The sequence below is a fragment of the Neltuma alba genome, unplaced genomic scaffold (assembly GCF_004799145.2).
Source record: "Neltuma alba isolate B1F8T4 unplaced genomic scaffold, ASM479914v2 tig00004897_pilon, whole genome shotgun sequence".
NCBI classification, from domain to species: domain Eukaryota; kingdom Viridiplantae; phylum Streptophyta; class Magnoliopsida; order Fabales; family Fabaceae; genus Neltuma; species Neltuma alba.
This window is the reverse complement of record NW_021633900.1, coordinates 67,869-95,387: the sequence shown is the minus strand read 5'-3', so window position 1 is coordinate 95,387 and position 27,519 is coordinate 67,869. Positions and strand designations below refer to the sequence as shown.

The 27,519-nt window shown below is 32.1% G+C and overlaps 1 pseudogene; it reads right to left on the bottom strand.

Annotated features, from left to right (window-relative positions):
• Positions 1-19,346, bottom strand: part of LOC114746095 (protein ZINC INDUCED FACILITATOR-LIKE 1-like) — a 65,238-nt pseudogene extending 45,892 nt beyond the window's left edge.
• Positions 19,347-27,519: the final 8,173 nt, after the last annotated feature.

Below are 27,519 nucleotides of genomic sequence, written 5' to 3'. Positions count from 1 at the left end.
ACTTTTAATTTCTCCATATTTATTATCTTTAACTAACTAACTTTTTCATCAATGTGATGGAGTCCAGGGTTATCTATGGAAAGGGAGACCAGAGTACGTTGCTTCGTTCTCCTTTGAAGTGAATGAACGAATCAAACGGAGGCAACTTAGCTCATTAATCTACAGTAATGGTTTAATATGGTAGCTTCAGCAAACTCATCAATCAAAATAGGTCGAAATGAGAGAAGAACTCCAAAACAAGAAGCTCGTCAAAAGTTGATTCTTTAAACTTGACAAAAAATACTTGACTTCCAGAAATAACATATATAAGAAAACCAAATTTGATAATACTTGCCAGTGCACAGAGTCACCATCCATACATTCAGAAGCTACTTTACTGGTAAGCCTCGTTGCATTTCCTTGTGTTGATCCACCTTAAATCCTGGGCAATTCTCATGGTACCGATTCTTCAACAATGGCTGCCTTTTATTGTTATCGCCCCGCCATGTTCGTTTCTCTGGACATTCTCCTTTGTGAACCCTTCTGCTATGTTTCTGCTTCAGAAAGCACAATACCAAGAAAATAGAACCAGAGACACTGATCAAAAGTGAGAGCTTTCTGCTGCTTTTCAAGTAAAAACCCAACTTTGCATATTTTTTCCCCTTTTGTTTCTTTTGGCCCCAGCACAAATGGAAAGGCTAGTGCAGCCGAGGCGCAGACCACGTAGGCAACCAAATGAAGGCGCGGCTCTTCGTCCCCATTCATACGTTTGTCATTTGCAAATGAGAAATAATAGCACAATGTACTCTTCCTAGTATAAAAACTTACTGTGGAGTTATTGCAGTCCTAAATATAAAATATATTTTTTATATTTATTAATTTTTTTTAAAATCATTTTTATTGATATTTCGTTAGTTATAATCAAGTATGAGAGAGATAGGGGATTTAAGAAAGATGACTAAGGTGTTTTAAGAAAAACATATTATATATATTATAATTAACTAAATTAATTTTTTTAATTTAATCAAATTAGTTAAATAAGTCTTATACTAAAAACATGAGGAGTAAGAAGTAAGAATGACAACAGTAGTCATGCTGCTGCTGCTATTAATAATATTCCCACCCTCACTTTTTATAAACAATTTTAAACTAAATTACGTAACTTAATAGGTTGGTTAAATTAAAATTAGTTAAAGATAATAAATATGTAAAAGTTAAAAGTGTTTTTGTCACAATACGCTTATTTATGGAAGAAGCATAAGAAAGGAAATAAAAATTACTACCTTCAGTTCTTAATATAAGATCTTGTTTGAGTTTTATTTTGATCCTAAATATAAGACCCCAATCCACTTTGTCTCTTATATTTATCTTTTTTTCTTCTAAGGAGTCCTTCTAATAATAGTAGTCCTAGCCAATCCATTTGATTAGCAAGAATATTTTAGGAAAGACAACACCTATTTATTACAAATAACTAACTTAACTTCTTTTCTTAATCTTCTCAAATTAGTCAACTAGTTCTTCTAATTAGGATCGAAGGTAGTATTATAATAAAAAGAATTATAAAATGAAGAGAATGTGTGATGGAGAGATATTATATTAAAATATAACCCTTAGAACATTAAAGAACAAGAAGATGATAATAGTTGTTGCGTATAAAAATGAGGTAGGAAGTAGTAGTAGTAGTAATAATAAAAGAAATACTTTTTTGACTGAAATTAAAATAAACATTTAGTTATTTTCGTTTGCATAAGTTTATTTTAGTTTTTAATTTATAGAGTGAATTTTGTCCTTCAATATTAATCAAGTTAGTTTCATCAGGACATCTCTTGGAAAATGCTAAATATCAAAATATTATATTGAGAAGATAAAACACTATTATCACTTAAATCTGATGAGTCAGCATTTTTTATTGCATAAAACTATCAATGTTAACATTGAATGCACTTTATTCAAATTTAACAGACTAAAATAAAATTTGACACAAATATTAAAAAAAATGTACCTTAGGTTAACATAATATTCTTCTGATATTTAATATAAGACCTATTTAACTAATTTGATTAGATTAACAAAATTAGTTAAGTTAGTTAATTATTAAAAATATAACATGTTTTTCTTAAAACACCATAATCATCTTTTTTAATATCTTTTTTTTTTACTTGATTATGGTTGAGGGAATATTCATAGAAATAATTTAAAAAAATTAATAAATATAAAAAATAAATCTTTTATTTAGGATTAAAATCAATTCAATAATTAAATCTTATATTAGAGTAATTTGAAAAGTTAAAGAGACATGGTGCTTGTGGCCAAACTGCAACAGTCACATCAACTAGTCCCTCGTGTCTCACGCACAAGAAATTTTCCCTCATTATTAGCTAGCTCCATTTTAATAAATAAAAAATATTTTTTAAAAATAATTTTATTTTTTTACATATTTATGATGTTTAACTTTTTAATTTATATATATTTTATACTATTTATAAGTAATTCCTAACAAGTTTCATCTAAACTAAGAAAACTTTAAATCTTATTAATTGTAGTTTAAAATTTTTAAATTTTATTCTTATTTAATATGTATTATATTCATGGGATTGAAATTTACAGAATAATAAATGAAAGATTATATCATATATTTATATGAAACAAAATTAATAATGTAACTATTAAATAATTTTTTTATATTTTATAAATAAAATTAGAGAAATAAATTTAATTATTTTATTTTTATGCAAATCGGTGGAGGGGAGGGAGATAGTAGAAGAAGAATCGTGTAGGGTCTCTAACCTATGGGCCATGCAGCCATCCTGTCCATACCCTGAACATTCAATGCAAGTTGATCTCAACAGATATAATAAATTAAATTAGACAATACTACTTCCGATCTTAATTATAAAAGTTAGTTAATTAATTTAAAGAGATTAAAAAAGTAAGTAAGTTAGTTATTTATCCTAAATAGGTATTGTCTTTCCTAAAATATCCTTACTAATCAAGTGTATTGACTAGAACTATCATTGTTAGAAGGACTACTTTGAAAAAAAAATGTATAAATATGAGAGACAAAGTAGATTGAGGTGTTATATTTAGAATCAAAATAAAAATCGAACAGGGTCTTATATTAAGGACCGAAGATAGTAATATTTTTTTAAAAAAAATACTATCCAACCATGAAGGAAAATAGTACCCCTCCAATTCTAAATATAAGTCTCATTTTATGATATAAATTATATAATAAAATAAATCTTATATTTAAAACTAGAAGAGTATAAGATATTAGTATTACCAAGAAAAGCCAAAAGCATGCATTTAGCCTTTTGATTTCATTGAAAATTTTAATTTAATCTTTTAAATTTGAAAAGTATGTTTAACTCTAAAATTATTAGTTTTAAATAATACTCTCATCATATTTGATTATGATTGATAGAATATCAATAAAAATAATTTAGAAAAAATAATAAATATGAATAATAAATCTTACATTTAGGAGTAACATGAACTCAATAAGTAGGTCTACATTAAGGATCGAAGGAATAATTTTTTTGACAATTATAGTTATTTCATAGATTAAACTTAATATATTGAGAATGTTTATCATCATTTAATGATGAAAGAAAAAATAGCAAGAGCGCAGCATAACTTGGAGGGAGTATTTTATTTTTGACAGATTTTCTAGCAAAGAGACGAAAAACCAGCAAAATACTAAGAGTTTAAATTGTTGAGTACACTAAAAATCATTTTAATATGATAAGTATTATCGAAAAAAATATTTGAGCATACTAGATTTTTTTTTTAAAGAAAAATATTCAGCCTCAATATTTGCATCCAAGAACAGTATAGTTTTGGACGAAAAAGCCGAAGGACTATAAAGATAGAAGGGAGCAGGGCATTTATACGCACGTTTTCCTTCATGTTTTTTACTCCCTCTACTAAATGGGAAGTGGCCAGGTGGTGATGTGGACTACGAGGGCTGTGGCCCACAAGTTTTGATTTTTTATTTTTTAAATTATGTATGCGTCGTACATATTTTGTCACTTTGTAACTTCAGCGAATTTTGATAAAATGACCTTCAGAATTATTGACATAAAAAAACGAAAGCTTGTGTTCTCGATGTTATCTGTAATATCGGTATCGTTAGTACATACTCTTCCGGTCTTTAATATCGGTATCACATCGTTAGTATATGCTCTTCTGACCTTAATATACGATCCATTTAACTAATTTGATTAGATTAAGAAAGTTAGGTAAGTTAGTTAATTATAAGAAAAGTGACACATTTTTCCTAAAACACCATAATCATCTTTCTTAATACCCCTCTCCCTCTTTTACTTAATTATGGTTGAAGGAGTATCTATAGAGGTAATTTAGAGAAAATGGATAAATATGAAAAATGGATATTATATTTAGGATCAAAACCAACTCAAAAATTAGGTCCTATATTAAGGACCGGAGGAGTATCTCTTTAAATAAAATAATTACGTGTATCTATATTAAATATATATTTTTTGAAATTTTGTCTTCACTTATTCTTTTATCTTAGGCTTCTTAGCTTTGAAGCACTTGAAGATGAAAATAGGATTGGTCAATAATACTACTTTATTTTTATTTATAAGTTACTTGTTGAGAAAATTTTTTTCTCCTAAATATGAGTAACTTGTAGGACAATTAATGAGTTTTTTTTTAAATTTTAATCCTATTAATTTAATAAATACAAAGAAGAATAAAATATATAGGTGAAGAAAATATAATACATATTTTTAATACTATTTCTTTAATAAGAATAAATATAAAAAAGTTATCTGTTTAATATATTTTTTAATGTTCAGGTTTTGATTACGAACAACTTATAAATAAGGTTAAGAAAAATCATAAAAAAAGACTACCAAAATTAAAAAATTTACATACAATGACTCTTTATAAAAATTATTGTTAAAACTTATAATATTATTGTCAAAACTTATATTAATATTATAAGGGTTTCTATTTATAATTTTTTTTTAATTTTAATGGTCTTTTTTTAATGATTTTTTCTAACATTAAACTAAGAAATGGCAACTCAAAAGACAAAAGCTCAATGATTCTTGGCTTTTTTTTCCCATACAAAAAAGGACAGCGCCCAATCTACAAAAGAACTAAATAAAAGGGAAAACAAATCCCAAAGACTCTTTCTCTACTAAAGTCTGCAAATGAACCAGACAAGAATTCATAATAAAAGATCTTGATAGGCCCCTCTATTGCCAAAGCATCAGCGACTTGATTTGCGGGCCCATTAGTTGAGATTCCAGATTTGGTGAGTGTACGGCCTAATAATGAAAGCTGGCCCAAAAAAGGAACCTCCTTTTTCCGTCAGGTTGAAAAAGGCGACTAATATCTCCAGATTCAGAGATTAATCGAATATTCATGGGACTTGAAAATACATGCCATTTCAAGAGGACAAAACTAACTTGCTGATGCTTTAGCCAAAGAGAAATTGTCTAGAACTTTTTTACTGGATGCTTGTCTGTCACATTTGAGGACGCTGGTTTGTAAAGAGTCTTTGGAACATGATTCTTCATGATTTAGTCTTTTCTTATTTGGGCAGTATCCCTCTTTTGTAGTAAAAAAAAAAAGAGAGTAACTAATGAATAAATGGGTGGTAGATATAATAATGCAACAATGAAACCAGAACTTACGATCCAATCAAGTTCGTTGAAACTTTTTTTTTTTAAAATTCGGGGACAATGAATTTCCATGTGTTTATAAAAATTTTAATTTTCATGTTTATCTTAATTATTGGTTTAATTTATGCATTGCAAAAAAAAGTATTAGAATGGTCTTAATTCTTGAATATTTAGACAATAAAAAACATTGGAAATAAAGTTAAAAATTATAATATTCCAATTCAGGTATCTAAGAGGTCAAAATCCTATGAGAAAAAGTAATGCATCACCTGATATTTTGTAAATAGAGTTAAATAACAAAAAATACCCTCATATCAAAAAATTTATTAACAAGTTGTGAATTGATAACAACAAGTGTTGAACAACTAATGAGAAGTTTGATAGATTTTTTTAAAAAAAAATCTAAATACTAAGAGCATTTTAGTTATTTAATTAAATTTTCAAAATATCAAATCATGCACTATTTCTTCCCCTAAGATTTTAACTTCTTAGATGCCTAAATTGAAATATTACAATTTTTAAATTTTTATATCATTTTCCATACTCTCTTCCATCATATATACAAGTAATATTTTTTCACATAATGTTGGACTTATATATAAAATAACAATTTGTATTTGTCTAAATTTTCTTTTTCATTTTTACTCCTAATTAAACACACATCCTCTCATTTTCTTTTTCTCACTTTATTCCCCCTCATGTAATGCCTCACGATAAAATATAAACATCAAATTTTTGAAAGGGTTTGGTTTCTTCTATATAAGCTACGATGTGTTTTTTCTTTCATTTTTAAGCCTAATTAATTTTCATATTTTTTAACTTATTCTCTCTCATCTCAGTTTCCTCTCATTTCTCCTCCTACTTATCCTCTCTATAAATAAGAGTGTTTTAAAAAAAAATAAGTTGTATTTTTTTTACATATTTATTGTATTTAACTAATTTTAACCAACTTTTTGAATTGGGAGTATTTTCTCATTAGTTATTTTTCATATATTTTCCCATTGGTTCTCTCTCACACCCATCATTTTCATCAATAAGAATATACTCCTCTGGTCCTTAATATAGAACTAAATTCTTGAGTTGGTTTTGATCCTAAATATAAGACTCATTTCTCATATTTATTAATTTTCTCTAAATTACTCCTATGAATACTCCTTCAACCATAATCAAGTAGAAGAGGGAGATGGGGTATTAAGAAAGATGATTATGGTGTTTTAGGAAAAATGTGTCACTTTTCTTATAATTAACTAATTTACCTAACTTCCTTAATTTAATCAAATTAGTTAAATAGGTCTTATATCAAGGACCGGAAGAGTATTAGGAGAACATTATATCTTTTACATTCTGATTTACATGATTTGATTAGTTATTACAACTAGGATAAGAGGGAGTACTCTCTTAAACTCTCTTTCAAATGTGAGGGTTATGAGTTCAACACTCTATATGCTCCTCTGGTCTCTATATAGTTAGCAGTGCTACCACTACTGATGGTGATATGATGATCAGTCTTTTTTATTTTTGACATGGGTAAGAAGTTATACTAATCCCTTAACATCTATCCATAATTTTAGAGATTTAATTGGCATTAACTGTTTTTTCACAGGGGATTTATTTGTACCATGACCTTAAATTTCCTGAAATAGGTTCAAGTTTAAGATTGAGATTTCAAGAAATAAACCTAATTCATGCAAATGTAATAATCATCAACAACAAAGAAATACTAAGTTCCCCTAGGAGATTCTATAGGAGATTCTATATCCATGGACCCATATGAGTTAGCATACACTAACTAACCGAAGACAATTATCAGAAACAGATATTGTAGTTTCTTGCCCATAATACATCCTTCACAAAACTCAAGATTCAACTGTAGGTAACCTAACAACCATATCCTTTTGACCTGGCAACTTCTATCCATTTTCATTTGAATGCCCATAACCCAAATGCCATCATTTTTCTAAGGATATGTATTTTTCTATTGGAGATAATGTTGTTCGAGACACTGTCTAGTAGTAAATGAAAATACCCTCTTAGTAGGAATTCAAACATTAATTTATTATATTATGAGAGACTAGCCCATTCTGTTAAACTTAACTATAGTGTTGGTCAAAGACCATCCTTTTACTTTCACTAACTTTGGTATAATATTTTAGATTTAGACAGGGTAATCTAAGTTACTTTTTTAATACATATCTAAAATTTTAATTCACTATTTCTATTTTTATCTTTATTGATTATATGTCTCTATATTAATAATCCTATTTCTATGTTTTTACATATCTTTTTTCACTTATTCTCCCTTTCACTCGCTCTTCTCATAAATAAACATATATTCTAAAAAATTACATTTCTTATACATTTATAACATTTAACTAATTTTAATTGACTTTTTTATCTATTAACTTGATTACTTACATCTTATATATCATATAGGATTGAAAGGAATATAATTTATGAGTTGTTGGTTTAAATTCTATTGTTAATTTCTTTTCAATCATCTATGGCTTTGGACAGTTAGTGATAGAGGATCTCCAGAGGATCTTCAACAATTGAGGTTCTTGACGATGATTTTTTTCTTCTAAATTTTGAAAATGGCAGTTTGACCTTTTTATATTCTGAATATATATATATTTCAAATAGAATTATATCAAATATCAATATTCCATCTACATATCAAACAAACTTACTTTTGATTCTAATGTGCTACTAAACGTAGCCTTCGCCTATAACAAGCACATCGCCAACTTGAGATTCATAAATTCCATTCAAAATTTTTGAGCAGGATGTTTCAACAACAATTGACCAAAACATACATAATATAATAAACAGCCATTAAACAGACGACAATAGATTTGATTCAACATACTTGTAACACAAGAAAGCACATAGGCCTTGTTCTTTCCCCTTCTCTGTTTTTCTCTCTCTCTTTCTCACTCTATTCTGGCTTCACTGGCCTTAATGGTTTCATTCATCCCTTCAGGCTTCAACGGCAACATGGCATTACTGATATTACAGCAACTGTTCTGATGGGCTTTTCTTTTTCTCAGCCAGGAATGGTTTGAACATCATTAGCAGTCCAAGTACTTCTACTAGGTTCAGTACAAAAAATACCATATGGGAACCTGCAGTTAAATGTGCCAAAGTTAGTGAGCTTACAGTACTATAAGTAATTATATGGAACGTAAGGGATGGGCATTAACTTCGCCTATGTAGTGTAGCCAATCCCAAGCCTGAATGAGAAATCTATGGAGATAGAAGGAGTTATGAGGGATAGAAGGATTAAGATCTTGTGCCTCCAAGAAACTAAATGGGTTGGAGGAGTTTCTAAGAAATTTGGAGAGTATAAACTTTGATACACAAGGAAAATGAGTACAAGAAATGGTGTTGGTATCATCATTGATAGAGTTTGGAAGAAAAATGTGGTAGAAGTTAAAAAGGTTTGATGACATAATAACATCTTTAAGATTGATTGCTAGAAATAATACTATCAATATATCAGCACTTATGCACCTTAGGTTGGGACAGAAGCAGATAAGTTTTGGAAAGATGTTCAAGGGTTGGTTTAAAGCATGCCACTTGAAGAAAAGATTTTTACCTTAGGTTGGGACAGAAGCAGATAAGTTTTGGAAAGATGTTCAAGGGTTGGTTTAAAGCATACCACTTGAAGAAAAGATTTTTATTAGTGGGGACCTTAATGGACATGTCAGTAAAGAAACAGGATAATATGCTAGGACTCATGGTGGTTTCGGTTTTGAGAAGCTTAACAATGGAGAACAAAATATTCTTGACTTTTTTCTTGCATACAATCTCAAGATCATCAACATTTGTTTTAAGAAGCAAGAGGAGCATTTAATTACTTACAAAAGTAAAGCCTCAAAATCACATATTGATTTTTTTTAAAGTTTCTTGACTTTTCTCTTGCTTACAATATCAAAATCGTCAACATTAGTTTTAAGAAGCAAGAGGGGCATTTAATTACTTACAAAAGTAGAGTTTCAAACTCACATATTGATTTTTTTTAAAGTGAAGAATTTGGACGGAAGAATTTGCACTAATTGTAAAATGATCCTTGGAGCGTGACTACCCAACATAGGGTGCTTATTCTTTATATATGTTTTAAGAGTATCAGATAAAAGTATCATTAAGTAGTTAATCTTAGGGTCAGGTGGTGACAGTTAAAGGATGTGAAGCCAGAGTTTTTCAAAAGGACTTTTTTAGCAGAAGGGATCTGGAAGTTGTAAGGAAATGCTAACATCATATGGTAGGAGATGGCTACGAGGGTTCGTAAGCTTGCTAAAACAATTTTGGAAGAATCCAAAAGTCATAGTTAGAGAGATAACGAGGCTTAGTGGTAAGATAAGATTGTACAGGAGAAAGTTAGAGAAAAAAATTGTTTTAAGACCATACATTAGTCTAATAATATAAAAAATTGGAAAAAGTACCATTTGGCTAAAAGAGAGACGAAGAAAGCAGTGAGTAAAGCACGTTCTAAAATGCACAAAGAGTTTTATGAGGACTTAGAAACAAAGGTGGGAAAAAATATTTACAATATTGCGAAACATAGGAGAGAAAAAAAAAAAGAGGAAGATTTAGACCAAGTGAGGTGTATAAAGGACAAAGAATGATGAAAATTTTAAGGATAGATGAGAGGGTTACTTTTACAAGCTATTTAATGAGGGAAGTGAATGTGCAACTTGGAACTTAGAAGACTTGCTAATTAGCGAAGATGATCGGAATTTGACTTTTTACCGCAGGATCTACATCGGAGAGATTAAGGTAACTCTTAAGAAAATCGGTAATAGCAAAGCATTGGACTTTACAGTATTCCTATTGAAATTCGGAAATATTTAGGAGAGGAGGGTAGGTTATGGTTAACTAAGCTTTTTAATAAAATTTTACTTTCTAAGAATTTGGACAAATAGAGGAAAATCCCTTTAGTTCCTATTTGCAAGAATAAAAGAGATATTCAAAACTGTAGGAGGGATAAAACTTATAAGCTATATGATGAAGTTGTGGGAAAAAGTAATTGAAGAGATGAGAGAATTCTATTTTTGAGAACCGATTTGAATTTATGGCGGGGAGATCCTAAGTAGAAGCAATTTATTTACTAAAAAAAGTTAATAAAAAGACATACAAGTAAAGAAAGGAATTTACATATGGTTTTTATTAACTTGAAAAAGACTTAGGATTGGGTGTCAAGAGAAGTACCTTGGAAAGCTTTGGAAAAGAAAAGTGTGTGGGTTGCATATATTAAAACCATACAAGATATGCATAAGAGGGTAATCACTAGTGTAAGAATGCTTTGTGAGACAAAGGACTACCCAATTAAGATTAGGCAACAACAGGGATCTTTCTCCAGCCTTTACTTGTTTAATATTGTTCTAGACATTCTAACTAAGCTTATTCAAGAAAAAATTCCTAAGTGCATGCTTTTCACGGATAACATAGCTCTCATGGTTGTATCAAGAAAAGAGATTAACTCTAGATTGAAGTTATGGAGTTAGATCTTGGAGTTGAAAGATTTTTGCTTAAGAACAAGTAAAACAGAATATATGCATTGCAATTTTGGGTGAGGCAAGTCAATGGTGATTTGTGGTGAAGATGGGAGAGCAAATCATTCATCAAGTCCCAAAGTTCAAATATCTAGGATCTATCATACATTAGGATGGTGAAATTGGTAGAAACGTTTCTTATGGAATACAAGCTGGATAGTTAAAGTAGAGAAAGACCACCAGAGTTATTTGTAATAAAAAGGTATGTGAGAAACTTCAGGAAAAATTTTATCAGACTGCTATAAGACCAATTATGTTGTATGATAGTGAATGTTAGGCGATAAAGGAAAAACAAAAGTATAAAGTTAGGGTAACAGAAATGAGGATATTGAGATGGATATGTGGTCATACAAAAAAAGATAAGATTTAAAATGAAAATATCAGAATAAGAGTAGATATAGTGCCTATCAAAGAGAAAATTGTTGAACATCACTTGAAGTGGTTTGGGCATGTGCAATGCAACGAAGGCTGTTAAAGGGATCGACAATAAGAGTAGATCAAACAGTTTAGAGTCCTATAAAAAAAGACAGAGAAAGACTAAGGAGAATGCTCAATCAAGTCATTAAACATAACCTCCTCGTCAACAACATATCTAAAGACTTGGTGATTGATAGAGTATAATGGTGTCCTGCTATTCATGTAACCCACCTCACCTAGTGGAATAAAGCTTGTCGTTGTTGTGTAAGGAATGGGCATCCTTTGTTTTATTTTTTTTTAGTTAGTCCTTTAACTCTTCAAATACTAACATGCTAAGTTTATTTTCAAAATAGCAGTGTTAGGGTTAGAGAACTGAAAATATACTTCACAAAATTAAGCAACTAAACTAAAATCTTATTTAAAGTTAGAAGACCAAAGCTACATTTTTAACCTTTTTTTTTTTTCAATACAAGAATAATGGCATGATCCATATAGAGGAGTAAACTAAATATTAAGCATATCAGCCAACAATAAATTGCTGCAGCCAAAGGAAGAAGCGTGCAGTGTTTGGAACTTCACATCCGTGTTGTGAGCATAAGAATTGACATATCTGAATGTGTGTTCATAGATGACCATCTCTTATAATTTAAGGCATCATGACATAGTTTTTAAGTTTGGAGTTGACCCATTTTCGATAAATAAGCATAATCATATGAAAGCATAGCCCGTAGCCCCATTAGAGAGCCTTGTCAACAAAGATAGACCAATATTGTAACTCCTAGGTTTCACATGTTTAACATATATTAGTGATCTCCCAAAATTTGACAATATTAGTTCTAATGCCCCAACAAAATATACGTATGTATGTGTTGCTTGCAAGTTCGTCAATTTTCTTTGCCACCCTTCCGAATAGTACATGAAACAGAATCTAGAACACACAAATAACCTGAGCTTTGTACCTGGAAGGAAAGAAGCATCTAACCGCTTTTGCGACCAAGTTAATCTGCATTAGACCAAGATCATAATTAGTGAATCGCAGGTTAATTTCAAAATATTATATACGTGTGAAAAAAAAAAAATAGTTACTCAATGTGTTCATGTGAGATAAGTATGTTACATATTAAAAAGAAAACCAATAATGGAATCTCACTCGAATAATTTTTATTTGGGAAAATATATTTTACTCCTCCGGTCCTTAATATAAGATCCATTTAACTAATTTGATTAGATTAAGAAAATTAGGTAAGTTAGTTAACTATAAGAAATGTGACACATTTTTCTTAAAATACCATAATCATCTTTCTTAATACCCTCTCTCCCTCTTCTACTTAGTTATGGTTGAAGGAGTGTCCATAGGGATAATTTAGAAAAAATTGATAAATATGATAAATAGATCTTATATTTAGGACCAAAACCAACTCAACAATTGAGTCCTATATTAAGGATCGAAGGAGTAATTAGCTGAGTCTTGTTGACAAAATAAGTACATCAGCTTCAGAAATATATGAAAACTAAATCTAGACTTGTGGAGTTAAAATGATCTTCATAGTCTCAGATGACAAATGAAAACATCTAAGCGATCCACACTATACAATTTTTTTTCCCTTTGCTTAATAGAAAAGGGGACTTGGTAAATGCCTACGGACAAAGGATCACAAATCACAGATTGGTATTGATCCAGAGTGAACCTTTGTTGACAAATTTTCACTAAATTTGATGAGTCGTATAAGAAACTAAACAGGTAAATTGAAAGTAATCTTACACTGCACCACCTCCAGCAGGGCCAATTGCTTTGAAAATTGACATACCAGTCATAGCAATACCATTAGCTGCTCCCCTTTGGTGCTGTTCCTGTTTTTCATATGAAGCATGACATGTTAGCCCAACTCAGACCTGAAAATCCCACAACTAGACAAAATAATAATAATAATAAACAATGAACTGAACTAAGAATTTTTACCACTGCTCTGTTTTGTAGAAGGAATAAACCAGTAATAATAGTTACCTGGGAAAGAAAACTTACAATCAGGCAAGCTCATGTGTATGTAGGTTTATGTCCTGGAGGCAGTGTTCTGTTTTTGGCATGATCAAAATTTATGGGGTTAATTGCACCGTTAGCCCCACTGAATTCCTTTTTGTCAAACTTAGTCCTCAATTTTAGTGAGACCAGTCTTCCATCTTTAAAATAATTGTTAAAAAAAAAAAATACAAGCAAATGAAATTGAAGTCAGTTTTCCTGCATTACACTGGGCTTTAAGTATTGACATGCCTAATTAGTCTTTGACATGAGTTTTTGATGCAGTAAAATATATGTTGTGTTGTTTACATTTCCCAACGGTGTGTTTGGTTCAACAGAGGAGAGTGAAGAGATTTTAAGGGCAATTTAGGAATTTGCTATTATTACAAGGAGCGCAGAGTCTAAAAATGTTACAATTAAAAGCCTCCTCTCCGAAAAACCCCACTTTTGGAGGGGAGTGGAGCTCCCCTTTCCATTGAAAATGGTCTAACCAAACACTCCTCTCCTCTCCATTGAAAAATGTTAGTCAAAGGAAATTTTTTGAGCCAAACGAATATAACCCCTCCCCTCTAAAAACCCCGAACCAAACACAGTGCAAGAAATAATTTTACAAACAGAAAATACCTATGAAAAGGACTCTATGCCGGCCAATGGGCATTTTACTTCACCTTAATTCCTCAAAAATATCATCGTAGATCAAAAAACAATTGCACTTACAGAGAGACAAAACTTAAGGACAGAAGCAATAGTTATCAACAGGCGCAGTGGGAAGCCAGATAACAATGCTATGAAAGGATAACTTTGCAAGAGAGGTATGGATGTAGCCTGCACATGGTACCCAAAAAACAACAGTACAACTTAAAAAAAAAAAACCAAGAATGAAAATACTGAATCTGTCGCATGAAAGAGAAAGCTAACCCCTGAAATGTGATTAAGTCTCACAGGTCCACAAACTTTCTGTACGCACGGGTAAACAAAGATTTGGTAGAGCAAAAGAGTAAAACCTGACCAGTTAAATAAAGTTCAGTACTAACCAACATAATCCTCAAGATAAATATATCAATACAATGGAAACAAGTAAACACTATTTTTGTACTGCATACTAAGTCCACAAATTATGTTTCTGTTCAAGAATTTGAAAGCGAACAACAAAGAAGCTTCACCAAGGTGTTAAAAAAGAAAAAAGTTAAGGTAGTTTTCCGAATGCCTCTTAAGGAACCTTTCTAAGCGACGCAATTAAATTAAAAAAACTGAAATTCACCCCAAAAGATTGGCTGATATAATAAGTCTGATGGGAATTTTGTATATATGACCATGTAAATGCAGTTAAGCATAAGGTATTTGGGGCAACAAAGTTATGAAGAAGTCACTATTTACAATGTTAATATTATCTAGAAATTCATAGCCATCAAGGATATACCTGATATTGAAAGAACATTACCAACATCATCAGTTGAATAGTTCAAACCCCCCAGCTTTAGAGGACTGACAGCCCATAAAGAGAAAACCTGCAAAAGTAAATTAGTGCAAACCTATAGCCTGTAAGATGGAAGACAGAGAGCTCATTTTGCTCCACTAAAGATGGTGTCACTATCATTTTGATACTCCATGAACTTTTTGTATCACTTTAGTACTTGAAAAGATTTCTTTCGACTATATAGAATATCATGTACTCCTCGAGTCCTAAATATAAAATCTCTTTTGTAGTGTAATTAACATTACAAAAAGGGTCTTATATTTAGGACTGGAGGAGTATAACACAATTGAATACCTGTGGAAGAATTAAATAGGTAGAAAACATCATTTACAGTATCAACTTGATAATTAATCACATAATTTTCTGAAGAATCAAATTTTAGAAATTGTTTTTTCTCTGATAAATGTCAGTTTTTTACCACCAATCAGCCATATGTCAGATCAAAATAAATAAATACAAGTATTGATAACATGATAGAAATCAAGAAAGCCCAAACAACACGCATAGCATATGAAATGCATAAAGTTATTTATACCATTATAATGTAAGAAGCATACCTCTGTATAAGCTATATCATGCAGTGAGAAAACGCAATAAATTATAATGGATGACATCAACGGCCAATTCAGGAGGAGGTTTTCATCTTTCTGAACTCTCTTTCCTGTGGTTTCAGTTTCTAAAGCTTCTGCGTCCTCATCGGACTCATCAGTAACCTTGTGGTTGTGCAATGTTTCCTGAAGATTTTGAAAACAAAAATGGTAATACTAAAATGAGGATGTTTAAATGGATATGTGGTCATGCAAAAAAAAAAAAAAAGATTTATAATTACATGCAAGGAAAAGTTGACTTGGCAATTATTAAGGAGAAAATGGTAGAAAATATTTTAAATTGGTTTGAGCCAGTAAAAGGGTTGAGCAGGCAGTCTTCAGCCTTAGAAAAAGATGTAAAGGAAGACCAAAAAGGATACTCATAATAGTTATCATACAACACCTACTAGTATATGATATATCTAGAGAGTTAGTTGTTCAAAGAATACAGTGACGTTGTGCATTCATATATCAACCTCGCTTAATACGATAAGACGTGTTTTTCCTATTATATAAGAGAGCCTTTTTTTGTCAAGAAAATTAAAACATTTATACCCCTAATACGGTGTATGTTAAAAATATATAGAGAATTACAATATAAAGAGTAGAACAAGCAAAAAGTTATTGATAGATTTTTGGGCTGTAACGAATATGAGGCTTTACACTAAAAAACAACTCAACAGTTTCACTGATTCCCTTAAGGAAACATAGCAGAACCTTGCCTTCACCCCAACCAAGAAAGGGTGTCTTTGCTTAAAATAAGCATGATAAAGATTTGCAAGTTTGGGTTGGGCTTGTCCTATTTGTGCTTCCCATCATATTTAATATAATTTACAATTACAATTATTACTGATGTTAATAGACTGACAGAATTTATGACTATACATACCGGCAGCCAGATACAGGCAACTAATACAGCAAGTGCAAAGGATGATATTATAAAGCAGGGCAAGAAGTATGGAAACCTGTAGGCCATTTGTGTTTGGACAAACAAAAATCAGCACATCAACAAGGAAACGAAAATTGGAAGGAAAAAAATAGAACTTGAAACATTATTATTTAAAAGAAGGACAAGTATACTTACTTATCAAATAAGGAACCTTTTGGAAATACATGCGGATATTTCTCCACTGGCTGAAATACCAAAATCCCCAAATTATAAGAGGAACAAGAGATAATTGTGGTCAAGGGCTTGCACCCACACAAATGCTACATAAAGTTTAAGATAAGAATACGATTACAGCAAATGAAAAGGCTTGCACACACACCATCGTAGCCCCTTTCCTCTTAAGCTTTAATAATAGGACAATGACTAGCTACCAACAGTGAAGTGACCAGAACCTTAGAATAATGATAAATTAAACTCTAGATAAATACTAAGTCCATTAGCAATTCAGTGTAGATGGGTTTCTTTGGGGGGGGGGGGGGCATCTTACGCCCCTTTGAAAGGGCCAACCCGTTCTCAAGATCTAGTTTTCTGCACAAGGCAAGGAATAAAGTACTTGAGCTAAATAGCCTCCCAATGCTGGACCAATGACTAAAGCTACGCCCCAAGCTGAATTGACCTGAAACCAGATCACACTATCAAATTATCAAAAAGAACATGCACTACCAAGAATCGACAGTAGACCAAGGTAAACTAGACTTACAGTTGAGAGTCCTAAGGCTTGGTATTCTTCTTGAAAAAGTTCGCTTGCATAAGCCTAGTGCCAGAGTTGGCATGTTGGTAGAAGTCAGAATCAAATAGAACAGAGGAGTCTTCTACAGGAAAAAAAACAAAGATGCAAGCCGGTATATCTCATTTAAGTTCCCCAGGAAGTGTTTCATCTTCAATATTATCATCACATTAAGCCTATAAATAAATAACTAAAAGAAATGGATGATACGGCCAAGTTTCAAGTTAATATGACCTTTAGATGTCCAGTTGCCATCATTCTTGCGTCCAAATGGTAAAGTTCTCTGTCATATGCCTACTTTAGATGACAACTACTCATTTAAGAATCACATCAGCTTTAAATTAAGCAATGTTGGCCATCTATTAATCATCTATTAACAGGCTTAATGTGAAAATTGTATAGAAGACAGAATACTATTTGAAGAACTAAAATGAGACATTAAAGCTTTGAAGGACCAGATAAAGAAAAAGCATATTTTTTAAAGACAAAATATCAATTCTTCCAGTTTTAGGTTGTTATCTGGTACATATATAAGTGGTACCTTTATCGGTCCAAGAGATCCATTTAAGATTCCAAGAAGAAATCTTGTGCTAACAGCCATCCAAAAACTTGTACTAAGGCCAAATAGCGTGTTTAGCACAACACTGAAAACGAATAATAATCAATACCATATGGATAACCTGACTGATGTAAAACATGAAAGAAGATGAAGAGTGAGATAATGGAAGAGAGGGAGTGATGAAGTTAGGAGAGAAACTAACAAGATAAACTGATTTCAACTAATCTAAAAAAAGTAACATAAAATTAGTGGAGGGCTATTGTAGGGAGTCCAAGATGTGGCAAATAAATTTCAATTTACTAGGTGTTTAATTTCCCTTCACTATGCCAAGAGTAAGTTTTCCGTAATTTCATTTCTCTTAGCATTCAATTTCTACTCACCATCATTTATAATAGAGCTAAAACGAATTCCAAATCAGTGGAGGGGGTGCTTACACTGCAACAAGGCCTATAACTATAGCATACTTTCGCCCATATCGATCAGCAAATATTCCCCATGGAAGTGATGTTAAAGCTCTGCCGAACATGAATGAAGATCCTACAATATATCTCATATGGAGATCAGTATTTTAAGAGCTTATAAATCCCTCTAATAGGCACCAATAGAATGAAAGGACTGTAAGGAACCTTACCCACGTAACCAGCATAGGAACTGATATCTGCCTGTGTTTTCGCAATACCAAAGTCCTTTACCTGCAAGCAAATTTGTATCAATAGCTCATCTTCTATTCTGCATTAGTTGTATGCTCTTATAAGTTAAGCAATCGATACGACTAATAAGCAACATTAATATTTCATTTCTTGCGTCTCACTTGAGGAGAAAAGCAAACATGTAGAAGTTGATATTGAAATTGATAATCTACATAACTACCCCCACAGGGAAAAAAAACAAAGAGACTGATTAGGTAGAGTATTTATGCACAGAAGATCTCCCTGCATGGGCATCAAAGAATGCATTGTCAGTACTAAATACAAGTGGGGAAAAAAAACTCACCATGAAATAAAGAAACGGGAATAGACATGATACAGGCAGCGCTGTACAGAGTGAAGGAAGGATATATCAGATAATTTTTTTCAAAAACAATTAATCATTAAAAAAAAAAGCCAAAGAATCTGCAGGCATGGATTGATGACTGAAAGTACTCCAAAACAACAATATTCTTTTGACTTTACAGAGAATAATTGGCTAGTTTCAGAAACCATGCAAACAGAATACTCACCGGTGCACACAGTCACCATCCATACGTTGAGAAGATGCTTTACGGGTAAGCCATGGTTCATTTCCTTGGCTTGATCCACCTTACAGCCAGGGCAGTTCTCATGGTACCGATTATTCAACAATGGCTCTCTAGAACCGTTCTTATCATTATCACTATCATCCGCCATGTTTGTTTTCCTTCAGAGATTCTCCTTCCTGAACCGTTCTCTGTTTTTGGTTCAGAAAACAGAAAAACAAGAAGAGAAAGTTAATAAAGGTGAGTGCTTTTTGCTTCTTTTTGAAATCCCGGGAGGGGGAAAACACAAAACTTGAGTCAGACACTAAAATACAGAGACTTACAGATCTTTTCTGTTTTATGATACAGAAAAGGCAAGCTAAGAAGCTGGAGTTGGCAAGCTTGAGAAAAAATTAAAAAGAAATATGATATGTGAGGAAGAACAGTGAGAAGAGAAGAGAAGAGGTTGTGCTGAGTGTTTCAGAACCATGAAAAGAAGAAGATGATGAAGCAGCCACTAGTCATTGTCACCCTTTTGCTGTGTCCCAAGATGGGAGTCGTTGGTCTCTACAGATGCCATCATATGCCAATTCCCAGAGACAGATGTAGCCTTTTAGTTGATGCACGTTGATCTCAAAAACATGAACAAAACAAAACAAACATAACAAAAGCAGTATCATCGTTGTCGGTTAGTCCGATCATGCTGTAAAACGACGTCGTAGTTGTAACCTTCTGCGTAGTTTTTCACAACGTTTTGGTTGGGTCTAATAAAATAAAAAAACTTACTATTAAAGTGAAGAAAGTCACGTCCTTAGTTGTGTATTTTTCTTCTTCCCTCTTCATGTGAAGAAGAACAGTGAGAGGAGAAGTTGCAGACTGGGAGTGTCTCAGTCTCAGGATCAGACTCATAAGGAGAAGCGGCTAGTGGGAATCACGGGCGGGCGTTCCGATCATCCAAGCAAGAGACCCACACCTGTTAGTGGGGCCACCAAACCCCTTAACGTTTTTCTCCGTCTGCATTTGCATGAGCCAGCAACTCGAGGTGCAACAGTTAATGATTTTGATTTCTTTTATTAAATTATTGACAACTTCTACAATTGAACCAAATTTTGATCAAATTAATGAGGGTTAAGATGCATAAAAAAAAAAAAAAACTCGAAAGTAGTTTTTCGATGCGTCTAAGATTTTAAAATATTTTGTAGTATATCTAATATCTTAAAGTATTTTTTAGGTACGTCTTGTATCTTGAAGTATATTTTTGTCTTGATGCTAGATGCACCAAAAAAACTTTTTGAGTGCTGAACTAGGACATGCCTAAAAAAAATATTTTAGAATGTTGAATGCATTAAAAAATATTTCAAACTGGATGCATTTAAAAAAATATTTCAAGATAATAGATACACTACAAAATACTTTAGGATATTGAATGTACTTTAACCCAACTAATAAACTTGAAAATAGGTGAGATTACACTGAATTTAATAGATTGTGACTAAAAGTGTACCACTAAAAATATTAAAATAGTTAAAAAATAATATTAGACAGTAAATACTTATCTAGTTCTATTTATAAGTCATTTTCAATATGTTTCACAAAATAAGAAAAACTTTAAACTTCATGAATTTTCATTCAAAATTTAACAACTTTTAAATTTTATCCCTATTTAATATATATTATATTTTATATAAATAAAAAAATATGATAATAAATAAATTTGTCATATAAATAGATCAAATGAGTACATTTTTATCCTACTTTACATTTTTTTGGGGAGCAGCCTTCCAGCAGTCGCCATCTGGTTCCCACAAAGGCGACTGATGTCGCGGTGTCGCCCTTTCGTTGAATAGACGTTTAACTCAAAAACAACAAAAACAGGAGAAAAGTCGGGAGAAAAAAACCAAAAAAAAAAAAGTTAATATAAATTTTATTCTTTAAAATTTGAGTCTATATTTTAGCTTTCATTTCTCAAATTTCAAACACATAATTTTAATCTTTAAAATTTAGTTTGTCTTAAAATGTTATTTTTCAAAAAATACAACAATGTTAAAATTTATTGTAAATAACATTAATGGTGATGCAGACTTATTGATCTTGTGTGGATAATAAATGCGAGTTAATATATTTAGAATATATTATTTTCAATTCTAATTATAAGACCTCGTTAATGAAGTCTTATAATTAAAACTAGAGGTAGTATATAGTAAAAATATATGGGAGAATTCAAAGGGGAAAAAAGCTTGAATTTATTAAAATTAGGTTTGATTCTTGCATTTTAATAGTTTTGAAAAATACTTGACTTACAAATAACATATTTTTTTAGAAATTTCTTATTTAGGATTTAGTTTTTTTTTTTTGAGATTCTTCGAAAATATATTTAGATACACAATTAAGGTGACGGGAAAAATATATTGGATGGGGCTCATTCCTCACGTTCAACTCATCAAACCGACCTTTTCTCTTCTCACCTCTTTGATGCCAAAGTTTTTAGGGAAATCACGGCTGTAAAATAAAAGATGCTTTGTTTGTATAGGCAGGTGAAATTTTATTTTGTTTATTGTGAAAATTTATGTTTTGCTTGGTCATCATCCACGTCAACCCTAATTATTGCATTACGAGCATAACCTAATCAAATGAAAAAAACTATAGGAATATGATTAAAAACTATATAAAACTATAAGAATGGATGAATTAGTTTTTCCCATTTAATTTATTGATATTATTTAGCAATATCCCATCAATCAAGCTAAAGTTAAATTATCCTGTTTAATTTCATGCATATATTAAGTCTTTTGATCACAGAAGAAAAGTTCATTATTGTCATCAAAAATTCAAATGATTAACATAATGAACAATTCATTCACGCTAACGGACTAAACTTTAATGCTCTATTCACTTGCATTCAACACAAAAGATAGAGGCATAAGCCTTTCAATTATAGAGTTTGTTCCTTGAGAATTAATCCATCTTTAAAAAGGCATAGTAAAAAAAAAAATTGAACAAAATCTGATATGATTAACCAAGTGGGTCCTATCCTCTAATCACATTGATTCATCAGTATCAAACCATTCATAAAATGGAAATTCAATCACTTGTTGCTCTCACTTTTCTCACCCTTCTTCTTCCAGGTAATTTTATATGTCATTCTTTGTTATTAGATATACTGATTTAGACCTGAATTGTAGATATTCAACATGATTTGTTTAACGCAAGTGTGTGTTTTCCTAACACTTAGAGAACATATCTTCTATGTTTGTACATGTCAGAATATGTGAAAAACTATAAGCAAATATATCTCAAGTGTGTGTTCAGGGAAGTGTTTTTAGAGGGGCATTCACTTACGGTCTGAGATTACAAATGAGATAGAACCTACGGTCTTTTAGTTACAGGAGAGTTTTCATGTCAATAGGTTATAAGACCATGGACAAAAATTAAAATACTTTGATTCATTTTCATTAACACAGGGACCAAAGCAGCAACATTCAACTTCAAAAACAAGTGTCCGTTAACAATCTGGCTAAGCACTCTTACAGGAGGAGTCTTCCCACAGTTATCTTCAACAGGCTTTGTTCTTCCCCCAGATGAATCCTTCAATCTCACCGTCTCCCCTCCATGGTCCAGGCGGTTCTGGGCACAAACGAGCTGCACTTCCACCGGGAATTTCATCTGCCAAACAGGTGACTGCGGCTCAGGTGACATATCCTGCAATGGTGCAGGTTCTATTCCACCAGTTTCTCTAGCAGAATTCACTTTGCCTAACAATGGAGCCCAGATTTCTATGACATCACCCTTGTTGATGGCTTCAATCTACCAGTTTCTATAATCCCAGAAGAATCATCATCATCATCCTCAACATCATCAGATTCAAGGGGATGCAACACGGCAAGCTGTGCTGCAGATTTGAACAGTGTTTGTCCTCCTGATTTTGCAGTGAGATTCAGAAGGAAGTGTGGTTGCTTGTAAGAGTGCATGTGTGGCTTTGAATGAACCGGAGTTTTGTTGTACTGGTGATTTTGGTGCACCAGACAAGTGCCTGCCAAGTAATTACTCAAAGATATTTAAAGAACACTGTCCTCAAGCTTATAGTTATGCCTATGATGATAAAAACAAGTACTTTTACTTGTTCTTGTGCTGTGAAATTCGCTGTTGAATTTTGCCCATGAATCATAATTGAACTAGTATGTAGAGAAGACCATTTGTTGGTTGGAAAATTTGTTGATCATGGTAACTTCTGATTATGTGTTTTGTGGACTAATTAATTAGATTGATGTGGCTACATGATTTTATGTTGTTGTGATGTTGGGAAGTATCAATTTGAGGAATATTTATGTATGAAGGCTTTGAATTGTCATTGGTGCTTCAGATTTGATTCTACCATTAAAGTACTTTTCATTTGTCCAAAATTCCACACATCTCCATAATTCATTCAGTTCTACAAATTCTCACATAGAGCTTCGTCCATCGCAAGCCCTTCTTTTCTCATCAATACATAGCACATAAAATGAAATACATGGCAAAGTTAAATAATTCATAAGCTATAAAAAAATATACTTTATAATCTTTTAAAGAAAATATAGTATAAGGCTTCGTAAAATTATAGTGCATTTTTTTAAAAAAAAAAAGATTTACATGTCTATTATCGGTCATGAAGTTAATATTGATTTTGAAAAGATAAAATCTTTATACACGTCCTTATAAAATTATATTCTTCTTGTTAATAAATGCTATCAATTGATGGGATCCAAATTAATTTTAAACGGGTTGATTTCTTTTTTCCTCCCCAGTAAAATGTTTAAATCACAAATAAAAAGTAGATATTGTGTAAATTAAAGCAACGCATTCATTTTATGTTGACAACTGCTTTCTTTGAAATTATATCTCTAATGGAAAGAAGGAATACCCTTGAACAAACTACAGAAGACATTAATTAGGCATCATCAGATAAAAAGTAAAATACATATATCTATTATATTTCTCTGGCCCAATACATATATCTATTCCATTAACATATATTACTCTCCTCAATCAATCGAGTATCAGCTAAGTTACTATTGTAAACCTTACCTTGTAGGGCTTCTTACATCTATCTTTATTCTCAGAACTAGAACTTTTCAAACATGATTTCAAAGGCTTTGGTTGTTCACTTGCTGATGGAGACAGGGGAAGACAATATTTTGAAGATCCTCCTCTCTTGTGATCAAAAGGGTCTAGCCAAAAACGGACATTTGCGCTACCAAAATTGATCTTCTTTTTTTGGCATGGAAATAAGCAGTCACTGCATCAGCTTCTCGAAGGAATGATACCCGAGCTGAGCCAGCAAAGCTAAAGACCTTTGTTTTAAGATAATCAACATAGCCAAACACTCTAAACTTCTTTATCAACTCTGACTTCGATGGTAGGTTGACATTATTTGGAAACTTCATGTGCAGGGATTTTGAACAAGCATGGGAAGCTTGTGTTTTTGATTTCTCTCCAACTTTTGAATTGATCATTGTACAAGAAGTATCAAATTGATCGGGATTCTCATTCTTTTTCAAGCAGCCACTAGATGACAGTTTCACTCTTCCTGATTTTGTTGATGTACTAATTCGCAGCCTCTTATTGTCAAGAGAGGAGTCAGATCCTTTTAAACGTTTGTTTGACGCTTCCTTAGCTGTAACCCCATTATTACTGGAATTTTGAGCACTAAGCACAAAGTTAGACGATGATTCTACGTTAACCTCTTCAGCAAATTTCGCTGCAGTTTCATTAAAGCACATGCTTCTCGGACTATGCTTCTGGATACTTTTGTCTGGTTCAGACAGTTTGGTTTGTGATATGGAGGGTGTGGAACATTCCAAGACATGATCGTTTTCTTCAGTTTCTTTAACTCTTTCTTCCGCAGGAAAATCTATATGAAAGGGTATGTCCTTGAAAAGAGACATGCAACTATATGCATTGTCAGGCAAGTTCATCCGACTGCTTCCACCTATGAATCTCACTCTCAAACACAGATCAGAAAGCTTTATAGGATGCTGTAAAGTGGAAGCGAGATATGAATCCATCTCCATTCTAAAACTAGGGAAACAATCAGCTAAGGCAGATGGTAAAACGAAAACATCTGAATCATCTTTGTTGTTTCCTGATACAATCATCTTCAAAGATGAAATTCTTCATTTGTTGAGGAAAGGGATGAAGGTTTCCGAAGCTTGAAAGAACAATAATATGGAACATGATGATTGAGTCGCTTCCTTTTCTTGGCCAGGCAAGCAGTTTTGATGGTAGGCAACGTGTGATGAAGCTCAATTGCAGTGTCTTTTCTTCCACTGAAGGCTGCACTCAACTTAGAACAGTCTCTGAAGCAGGCATCAGCAATCTTCTGCTCTGAAATGTAGTTAATGCTCAACAGCCTCAGCTTTACAGGTCGTAAGCTTTCTCTCATCGTGTAAAATGGATCAAAGTTAGGAGAACGCAAGTGGAGTGATATCTCAGGTAAAACTTCAGCCTTCCTATTTCTAGTGTGAGTCTGCGGAATAATCTTAAGTTGATTCTTATGCAAGGGTTTGACATTTTCTTTCACCACAGAGATTTTTGAGTTCAATATCCTTATAGAACTCATAGTCAAGGTTTTTTCCACCTCTTTGGATGGTATCTGACATTCATGCCGGGGTTCCAAAACATCTGATTCATGAACAAGTTCTTGCTTTTCGACATCCGACGATGAACATCGAAGTAGCTTCACTTCATTGCCTATCATAATACAAATAATAATTTCATGGCACAGAAAAATCAGTATATGGCATCTTTAGTTTAGTTTAAGTATACCCTTTTTACAGGTCAGTGCGTAATTGGATTGTCCAAAATCACAAGGATCTAACAGTCTCCAAACCTCCATAAATAATTTTAACCAACGCAAGAATCAAACACACTAATCAAAACTTAAACAAGATGGAGAGTTAAGCCTAAGAACATCCCCCCGACCATGATATATTTAAAAGAAATTATACTAACATAGAAAATGGCTAGATTTCTTGAACAACTGGCACATCTCATTTCAACAAGTATATCAAATACACTATACATACCTCCTCCTTGAGTTTTTCCGTAAACCCTTTTCTGCTCCATTGAACAATAGCCACGAAAAGCCTGAACCTGGGCTACAGCTCTAACAGCATCAGCAAAATCCAGTTCATCAATCCATGGCATAACAGCAACACTCAAAACAAAACCCAAAACCCCAACTGGCTCAAAACAAGCATTCGATTTTGTTCCTTCATATCTTTCTCTCCCATCATAGTCCCTCTGGGTCTTCATTAGACACCGGCATTTCAGACTCGAAAAAACCCTCTGACCCATCAATTTTAACGCAGAATCAAGCAACCCATAGAAGGTCTTGCATTTTTTAAGCCCCTTTCGATGACCCATTATCCACCTGAAGCATTCCTCGAAGGGGGCGACTTCAGATTCGATGACATACTTGGGAGGGAGCTTGTGGTTGAAGAAGGAGACGCAGACGCCGAGAGAGTCAGTAGTGAGAACCAGAGCGGGCCAAATTTGGTGGGGAAATTGAACCCTAGCCCACACTATATCGCCTCTGGTGACACTGCAGTTTCGCAGCTGCATTCTGCATATGATTCACAGAACAAAGAAGAGTGAAAGTGTTGGTTGAAGTAAAAGGATTGCCCAATCGACCGACGATTCTGATTTCTGAGTGAAGAGTGAAGTGCGAAGTGTTGAATGTGGATTCACTATATTTCCCGCAATATGTCCTGAATCATCATATTCCCCGCCAAAAAGAGGAGGCAACAGTCTCTCTCGTTTTCTTTTATTTGAAAAGTAAGACGAGGTGGGATCTATTAGTACAAGTTTAATTATTGTTTTAAAAAATATAAAATTATATATACACTTTATTTTTGGACAGAAAAATTATATATACTTTATATGATAGTTATTTTAAAATAAAATTACTCCATGTGATCATCATTATAGGACTTATTCTAGAAGAAATTTTTGATCTTTTTTATAATACTCTTTGATTGTTTCAATGAATATTAAACACTTCATATATATATATATGCCCATATTTAATGAGGGTAGTGAAAAAATAAAAATTAATATAATGTTAAAATTTATTATAACTAATAAAGATAATATTAAAAATTACTTGAATTTTATGACAAATTTAATGTTTTAACTGGTTTTATTAATACATGTGAATTAGTTAATGGGTTCTTATAACAAATACTAAAATGAGTATCAACATAAGATTGGTAAAATGAACATGATCAAAATCTTATATATGAAAAAAGAAATCACTAATAAAATACTTTAAATTAATTGAAGTCTAGTACTACCTCCCATCTTTATTATAAGAGCTTATTTGACTTTTATTTTAATCCTAAATATAAG